An 8295-nucleotide genomic window follows, 5' to 3' on the forward strand; every position below is an offset into this window, starting at 1 on the left:
AAAGAGAGAAAGATTGACTTCTATGTTTTGGGGTCAAGCTATTACATGGTAATGGCATTCACATAGATGAGAAAGACAGGAGAACACATACATTGAGATGAAAGATCAAGAACTGCTTTCAACACTTACAATTAAGATATTTATTCAAATGGATAAGTCACAGAGATTTGGGTCCAAGAGCCTCAAGTTCAGTGAAAAAATTAAGATGAAAATTATAGGTTTAGGATTCACTAGCAAGGAGATTGAATTTAAAGGCATAAAACAAGATGGAATTATCTAAGATAAGACTAGATATTTTAAAAGATATCTATATCTGTCTATACCTATAGATAAACATCTATGTATCTATATAGTTCCCAGAAACAAGAGCCACTGAACACTAATATTTAGAGGTTGAGCAATGACATGAAAGATAGCACAGGAGAGGCAGAACCAACTAGTAAGGAGAAATGAAAGCCAAAAAAATTAATACCATGGAAGCCAGAAGTTTCAAGAAGGAGGGAATCATCCATTTTGTCAAATATTTTTCAAATATAATAAAATGAGGAAGGGAAAAATGGACTACTGACTTTGGCAAAATAGTTGCTCAGATCATGCTATTAACAGTCGCAGCTGAGTTGTAGCCATGGAAGTTTGAGTACAGTGAGTTAATGATGAAAAGTGAAGGAATTAGGAAGTGGGTAAGACTTTCAAGACATGTTGCTATATATATAAAAAAAAAAGAGCAGCATAATGAGAAGCAAAATGAGATAACTGAAGTGGGCATGATCTCAAGGAATGGTTATTTTGGGATTTCTGATATTTAGACATGTTTGGATACCAATGATAATGATCCAGTTAGATACTGGTGTTGGAAACATAGGAGAAAAAAGGTAAAAAGCCCAAAGGCAACAGGATCCAGGGTTCATGTGGAAGGGGTGGCCTGTGATTGAAGCTGGGCCAGTTCATGCATGTCAATAGAAGGAAAGGAAAGAGTATGAAGAAGACACAATAACCTGACACTGAGAATAAGAGAGTGTTCACTTTTTTTTTCTTTTTTTTTTTTGGAGAGGTTTTCGCTATAGGGCGCGTGCGCTCTCCAGATAAACAGAAAGAGACATAGAGACAGAAAGTGAGAAATCACTCCCCCGGGGGGATGGCCACGCCTCAATCCCTTCTCCTCTGTTCTCTTCTCAGGATCTTGGGCACGCACGCACACGCGCCCAGCGTGAGTTTTAAGCCACCGAGTCCAGGACGTGAACCACGGTCGACTACGTGGGAGTCCAGCGACATAGCCATTACGCTAACTGCTGGTTCCCGAGAGTGTTCAGTTCTGATCACTTCTATTATTGATTATTTAGGCATGTTTGCATACCAACAGTAATTTTTTTGAGAGAGATTTTTGCTATAAGGTGCATGCACTTGCCAGAGAGACATAAAGCGAGAAATCACCCCTCCCCAGGGGGGATGTCCACACTGCAATCTTTTCTCCTCCCTCCTCCTCTTCAGATTTTGGGCACATATACACACCCACCTGGTGTGAGCTTCAAGTTGCCAAGTCCAGGACTCGAACCTTGGTTGACTACATGGGAGTCCAGTGACATAACCATTACACCATCTGCTGCTCCCTATCACCATTATTTTATACTTTGAAATAATGAGTAAAGAGAAGGAAGAATACAACTTCAAAGAGCATTTTATCTAATTAAACTGAATTTTTAAAATTCAGATTTTTGAAACTCAAAATATTATTTTGTGTTTGTTTTACTGATGTATGAAAACTTATTCATGGGTCAGTGTAATGTCATTGACAAGTATTTGGCAATCACTGGTCTGTGTTTATATCAAATGCCCTATCTTCTAACATCAACAAATTCTCCAGTGTGACACCAGTTGATTGTACCACAACTCAATTCAATTCTGAAACCAACTACTCAGAGTTAACCCAGTACCCGCAGGTTAAGAGTTCAGTTCTACAAAACTTCCCCTATCTTTAGAAGCTAGCCAAAAATGAGATTCTCAGGCTACTTACACTTCTACCTTCATTGACTTAAATTTGGGAGTTCCCACAAACTACTCCTCAGGAATGCTAATTCACTTAAACACCATAGAACTCAAGAAAGCACTTTACTTATGATCATTAGTTATTCTAAAGGATAAGTCAAGACAACCAATAGAAGAGATTAGATTCATAGGGTAAAGTATAGGAAGAAGGGGTGCAAAGCTTCCTTTTTCTCTCTGGACATGCCACCCTCCGAGCACATTAATGTGGTCACCAACCCAGAAGGTTCTCAACTCCTTAGTAATAATAAATAATGTCCTCACTGAGGTATGATTAATTGAATCATTGGTCATTTGTGACTGAACTCAATTCCTACCCCTCTTTCATGCCAGAAGGTGAATGTGTGGGAGTAGGGATGAAAATTCTGTCTCATGGCATGGCTGTTTCTACTGGAGACCAGCCCCTATTTTGAAGTTATTTAGGAACCCTTCATTAGCACATACAAAACAGTAAATTATAAGCATTTTAGGATCTTTGTGCCAGAGATTGGGGACAAAGGTCAAATATTTAGGCTCAACCATGTTGGTGCACTGCACTAACACACTGTGCTCCACCAACTGGAACCACATAGGAGGCCAGGGTTTGATTCCTGGTCCAATTTAAGGTTGGTATGCAGTTATGCACCTACGATCCCAGTGAATCAGTAGGCTTGAGGCAGGAGTGTCATGGGCTCAAGGCTCACCTAAGCAGAATAATGAGACCCTGTCTACAAAAGAACCAAGGCTACGGCAAGAGAATGACAACAGCCAGACTCTATCTAAAAAAGAGAATAATTTAAATTTAATTTTTTAAAGCAAATCACATATTTATTTCTTATTACCTCACATTGCAAGAAAAAGAAACTGGTACCTTAGCTCCATTTGGATATTTGTTAGGCAGTGGTCAGGTGACTTTCCCTCAAGCAACTTCCAGAAGTGGGCAGCTTTGAGCAAGACAGAGGGCATACTGTGATTTTGTTCTTTTAACACTTGTGAGATATGTCCTTAAGGGAAGGGGGAGCAAGAATTAAAATAGTTCATTGTGCGCAGTGAATAGAATTTATTTTTCAATAAATTGACCATTTAGTCATATTCTCTCTCTCATATAGGTGTGTCTGTGTGTGTGTGTGTATGTATAAAATGATTAAACCACTGTTCTAGTCAGAACAGCAGAAACAACTGCAAACAGAAATGTCTCTGCTCTGTTCATGAGTGTACATTGTGATGAAGGAGATACATGGTAAACAGGTCTGCACATACATGTACTAGTTTCAAAGTTATGTTCTATAGAGGGATAAGAAAAGCAGAGTAAGGGAATAGGGTGCTGCAATATAGGGAAGGGATTATTTTAGAGAAGCCCTCACTTTGGAGTTGAGTAGAATGTTGAATGAAATGTGAAAGTGAAAGGAAGTCACAGAAAAATTCAGTGGACTTACGTTGCTCTTTCTCAAACTAGGAATGAATACAGGCACTTTAAAATAACTAAAGAAGCGGGACCAGCAGTTAGCATAATGGCTATGTCGCTGAACATCCATGTAGTAGACCGCGGTTGGAGTCCCGGACCCAGTGGTTTAAACTCACCACGAGTGCGTGTGTGTGCATGCCCAAGACCCCGAGAGGAGAATAGAGGAGAAGGGATTACCGCATAGCCATCCCCCCTTGGAGGTGATTTCTCACTTTCTATCTCTGTCTCTCTATGTCTTTCTGGCGAGTGCACGCACCCTATACCAAAAACCTCTCAAAAAAAATTAAAAAATGATTAAAGAAGCAATTCAAGTTACAATAATCACAGTCAAAAACTAAGAAAGTAGAAGAGTTGAGAGTTTGGATCATCTAATTATCTGATAGGCATGTCTTATTTACATTTTACCAGCAAACCTTTGTGCAGTAAGCCAAACAAAAACGAAGAAAACATTCAGTTTCCTGACGTAGCATAGACTAATGGTTTACAAGAAGTTATTTTTTAAAGTATGCAAACTATATATTGCCTTCTAATCAATATGTGGAAATCAATGATCCAATGATGTCTAATGAAATTTGAAGGATGTAATGCTTCTCCCAGTTCTTTAAATGAGAAAGTTTGAATTACATGGATCAATAGACAATGATCCCCACTGCCCTTTCTGGCAGGCAGCTATGCTAGGCAGGAGGATATATTCGAGTGAAGAACTAGGTTATATACTCATTTTGTAGGATGGCTTTCTTCTTTAAAAATCACGAAATGGTTTGCTTATCTTTGTTATGACATTTCTCCTATTTGAATTGTAGTCAATTTTGGATTTCACTTCAGACCACTATGACCTGGTTTGCTACTTTAGAACAGGAGCTGTGCTCGAATTGTTGCTTTACTTCCTTGTCTGCAGGGAATTGTGCATGTCAGATATAAGTGTTTACTATATTTAATATTTCTTTAATTATAATTTTAATAAATATTATTGTTCAATAACAATTTGAATTGTTCCATAACAAAAAAATTAAAACAGCTTACATTGAGAGCTCTTACTCCTACCCATCTTCATCCACCCATTTTCCCCTACACTCCCCCCACCATGCCTTACAGTCAGCTCTCTTTCTTAGATATCCTTTTGGTGTTCCTTTAGAGAAATACGTGCAAATAAAAATAATCTTAAACTTTTATTTTCTCCAAGTGTTACATAAACAACCTATATGCTGTTTTGCTCCTGACATTTTTTTTCTCATTTAATACTGTGTCTTTCTTTATCAGTACATAGGAAATGCCTTTGTATTTTTTTTCTGTAGCTACACAGTATTCCATTGTATGTGTGGCTGTATTTCTGTAATCTTAAACTGTACTTTATTTATTATAATAACCTGGTGCTTTGTGGTAGGCCATAATTCTAATGACTTACATCCCTGTCTGATTCTCTAGTCCTTCATGTGGGAGGAATCTGAGATTATGATGAAATTTCATTCTCCTAATTAGGGTATATTCTATGGTACAGTTGACTTTAAGGAAGAGATTAACCTAGGCGGACCTGATCTACTCAGATAAGGCTCTAAAGGGATTGAGAACTTCTTGAAGAGAATTCAGAACAGAAAAAGACTTGTTTTCAAGGTAGAGAGAGTCACATGCCAGGAAATGAAGCAATCTTTATTTACTGAGAGCAGTCAACAGTCCATAGCAGCAAGAAAATGGAAACATTAGTCTCACAATTATTATACAAGGTACTAAGTTCTACCAATAATTTGGAGACTGAGTGAGGCCCCCAAGCTTCAGATGACAACATTGCCCAGTCATCACATTGATCTCAACCTATGATGCCTAAAGCCCTAGTTATGACTGAACTTCTGCTCTATAGGCTATGTGATAATCAGTGTGTGTCATTTTAAATCATTAACTTTGTGGTAACTTGTTACAAGGCTCTTTTTAGTTTCCTTTGGTGTTATTACTGCTTTGTTGTGTGTGTGTGTGTGTGTGTGTGTATATTTTTAAATTAACTTAGGGACACCTGATGGTTTTTTTAGCTTGAGCATTTTTAACTGAAGACCACATTCAGCTTTCTATTTATTATGTCTACCTTCATTGAACAGAGGGAACACATCTGTTGAGGCAAGCTGGATTCCCTGTTATTTAGGTTTCTTTCTAGAATAGATTGAGTTGTCAATACCATATGAGTAAGTACCATAGGTAAGAGTACCATCTTCTTCCAATAAAACCTAGGTCATTTTTATAAAACAGGTTTTTGCTATAGGGTGCATGTGCTCATCAGAAAGAGAGAGAGACAGAGAGACAGAAAGCGAAAAATCATTCCCTATGGTGAATGGCCATGCCACAATCCCTTCTTCTTCATTCTCCTCTTGGGATCTTGGGCATTCACACACACGAGCCAGCTTGAGTTTAAGCCACTGAGTCCGGGAATTGTACCGCGTCAACTACATGGGAGTCCAGTGACGTATTCATTATGCCATCTGCTGGTCCCAAAACCTAGGTCATGTTTTATGCCAATATTTTGTGTGTATAAATAGAAAAGAATGAAGGAAAGAAAGGGAAAGAGAAAGAGTAGAGTAAAGGTGTGTGAGGAATCCAGATATTACACAGTAAGCTTCTTCTGAGTACCAGTAATCAAGTTTCTACCAGCTACAAATGCGATGGGCAGAATTTCACTGATATTCTCAACCAAGGAGAACCTCTGGGGCAGAGGAAGTAAGGCACTGACAGGATTTTTGTTTGTTTGTTAGCTTTTGTCTGTAATTTCTGGTTTACATATACTCATTACATATCTTTGTGGGACATAGTACAGTTTTATTTCATTTATTTATTTTAATTAGCTATAGGGCACGTGTAATCAGCAGGGACAGAGAAAGAGAGAAAGTGAGAAAGCACTGCCTGGCCATGTCACAACCCCTTCTCCTCCATTCTCTCAAGATTTTGGTGCACACAAGCACACACGCACACCTAATGTGTTTTTCAAGCCTTCACATCTATAACTGGGACAGCACAGTTGATCATGTGGGATGCAGTGACCTTAACTCCCACACCACCTTGGCTGGCCCCTAGTTTTTAAGAGGACAACGTGAAATAATCAAATGAAGGACATAAACATATTCATCATCTTCAACATTTGACATTATATTATGTTGTGCGTGTTTGTTCTATTGTTTTTGTTTTCAGAAGCATGTACTGAATTGTCAATGACATTTTAACTCTGCTGTGGTCACTATTTCATAACCTATTCTCCTTGCTCACATGTCTTCTGTGCTGTTATTTAGATTCTCCCAAATCCCTCCTCCATACAGCTCTAATATCTATGATTACTGTCTTTCATGCTATTAAGCCCTTACCCTCTGCTAAAAAGTAAGGTCCTAAGGTATATGTTACACAGGGACATATAGTATTTACCTTTAATAGACTGGCTTATTCATTTACCATTTTTTCTTCCAGATTTTTCCATTTTGAGTCAAATAACAGGAGATCATTGATTTTTATGGCATTATTATTCCATTGTGTGCCACATTATTTTTTCAGGTTTTTGTCACAGGGCGCCTGCACTTGCCTGAGTGGAGAGAGACAGAGAAAAACAGTGAGAGAGAAAGTGAGAAATCACACCCCACCCTCCCTCCCTGCCCTGAGGGGGCAGGAGGATGGCCAAGCCACAATCCCTTCTCCTCTGTTTTGGAAATGTATGCACACACACCCAGTGTGATTCTCAAGTCACCAAGTCTGGAACTCAAACCACTGTTGGCCATGTGGGAGTCCAGCACCTTAACCACTACGCCACCTGCTGGCCCCATATGACACATTTTTTAGGCCATTTACTGATAGGTATTCAGGTAGAGTCCATGTCTTAGTTATTGTGAATAAAGCTGCAAAAAACATAGATGTGCAAATGTCTCTCCAATAGAGTGATTTTCTGTCCTTTGATTATTTTGCCAAAAGTGAGATTATTGAGTCATCTAGTAGTTCTATTTTTGGATTTTTTGAGAAACCTCCACACTGTTTCCACAGTGGCTGTCTAATCTGCAATTTTAAGCATATGTACCAATAATGCAATTGGACCTACCTAAGAAAAACCTAGAAACATGGCCTGGAACCTCTCTCTACATGTCACACACATGTGTGCCCATGATCAAGGCTAGCTAAGACTGAGGGAGGATCACAGTGTGAAGACATTGTTGGGGATGCTTTTCTGACTCTCATTTATGAATCAATAAGTAAATACAAAAAACAGCAACAAAATACCTTTAAAAAATGTGTAAAAGGTGACAGACAGACCACCTTACCATACACAAGTTGTCCTGGACTTTTATGTTTCCCAGGGCTTTCTTAACAAAGTGCCACAAATTGGGTGGCCTGAAAGTACAGTTATTATCTTAGAGGTTTAGAGACTAGAAGTCCAAAATGAAATGCAACAAGATTGGTTTCCTCTGAAAACTGTCAGAGTGAATCTGCTCATGTCCCTCTCCTAGTTTCTGGCAGCCTCAGGAGTTACCTGATTTATGGATGGTATCCTTCCTGTATCTTCCATCATTTTTCTGCATGTCTGTCACTGGGTCCAAATTTCCTATTCTTATAAGCACATACTGAATAAGACACACCCTAATGTCATTTTAACTTGGTCATGTGCAAAGACCTTATTTCCAGCTAAGGTGATGGTGACAAATGAGTGCAAGTGATAAGGACTTCACCATTTTGGGGACACGCAGTTCAACCACCCAGTTCTTATCAGTGGTTTATACACAAAAATCCAATCCCAACTCTAGTAAAAACATGGAGAGTGATTTTTAAAAAAAAAATCTTTTCTAATTCTACCATCT

At 38.7% G+C, this 8295-nt stretch overlaps 1 long non-coding RNA gene across 1 annotated transcript in view; it reads right to left on the reverse strand.

The window, feature by feature from the left end:
- LOC102501200 (uncharacterized) overlaps positions 1–6999 on the reverse strand; it is a 20261-nt gene extending 13262 nt beyond the window's left edge. Inside the window, exons 1-2 of the long non-coding RNA XR_334192.1 lie at positions 6881–6999; positions 2891–3023 (exon numbers count right to left, since the gene is read on the reverse strand). This is a non-coding gene — a long non-coding RNA (uncharacterized LOC102501200). The remainder of the gene's footprint in view (positions 1–2890; positions 3024–6880) is intronic.
- Positions 7000–8295: the final 1296 nt, after the last annotated feature.

Source organism: Tupaia chinensis, unplaced genomic scaffold, assembly GCF_000334495.1.
Source record: "Tupaia chinensis unplaced genomic scaffold, TupChi_1.0 Scaffold000164_1, whole genome shotgun sequence".
Taxonomy (NCBI): domain Eukaryota; kingdom Metazoa; phylum Chordata; class Mammalia; order Scandentia; family Tupaiidae; genus Tupaia; species Tupaia belangeri.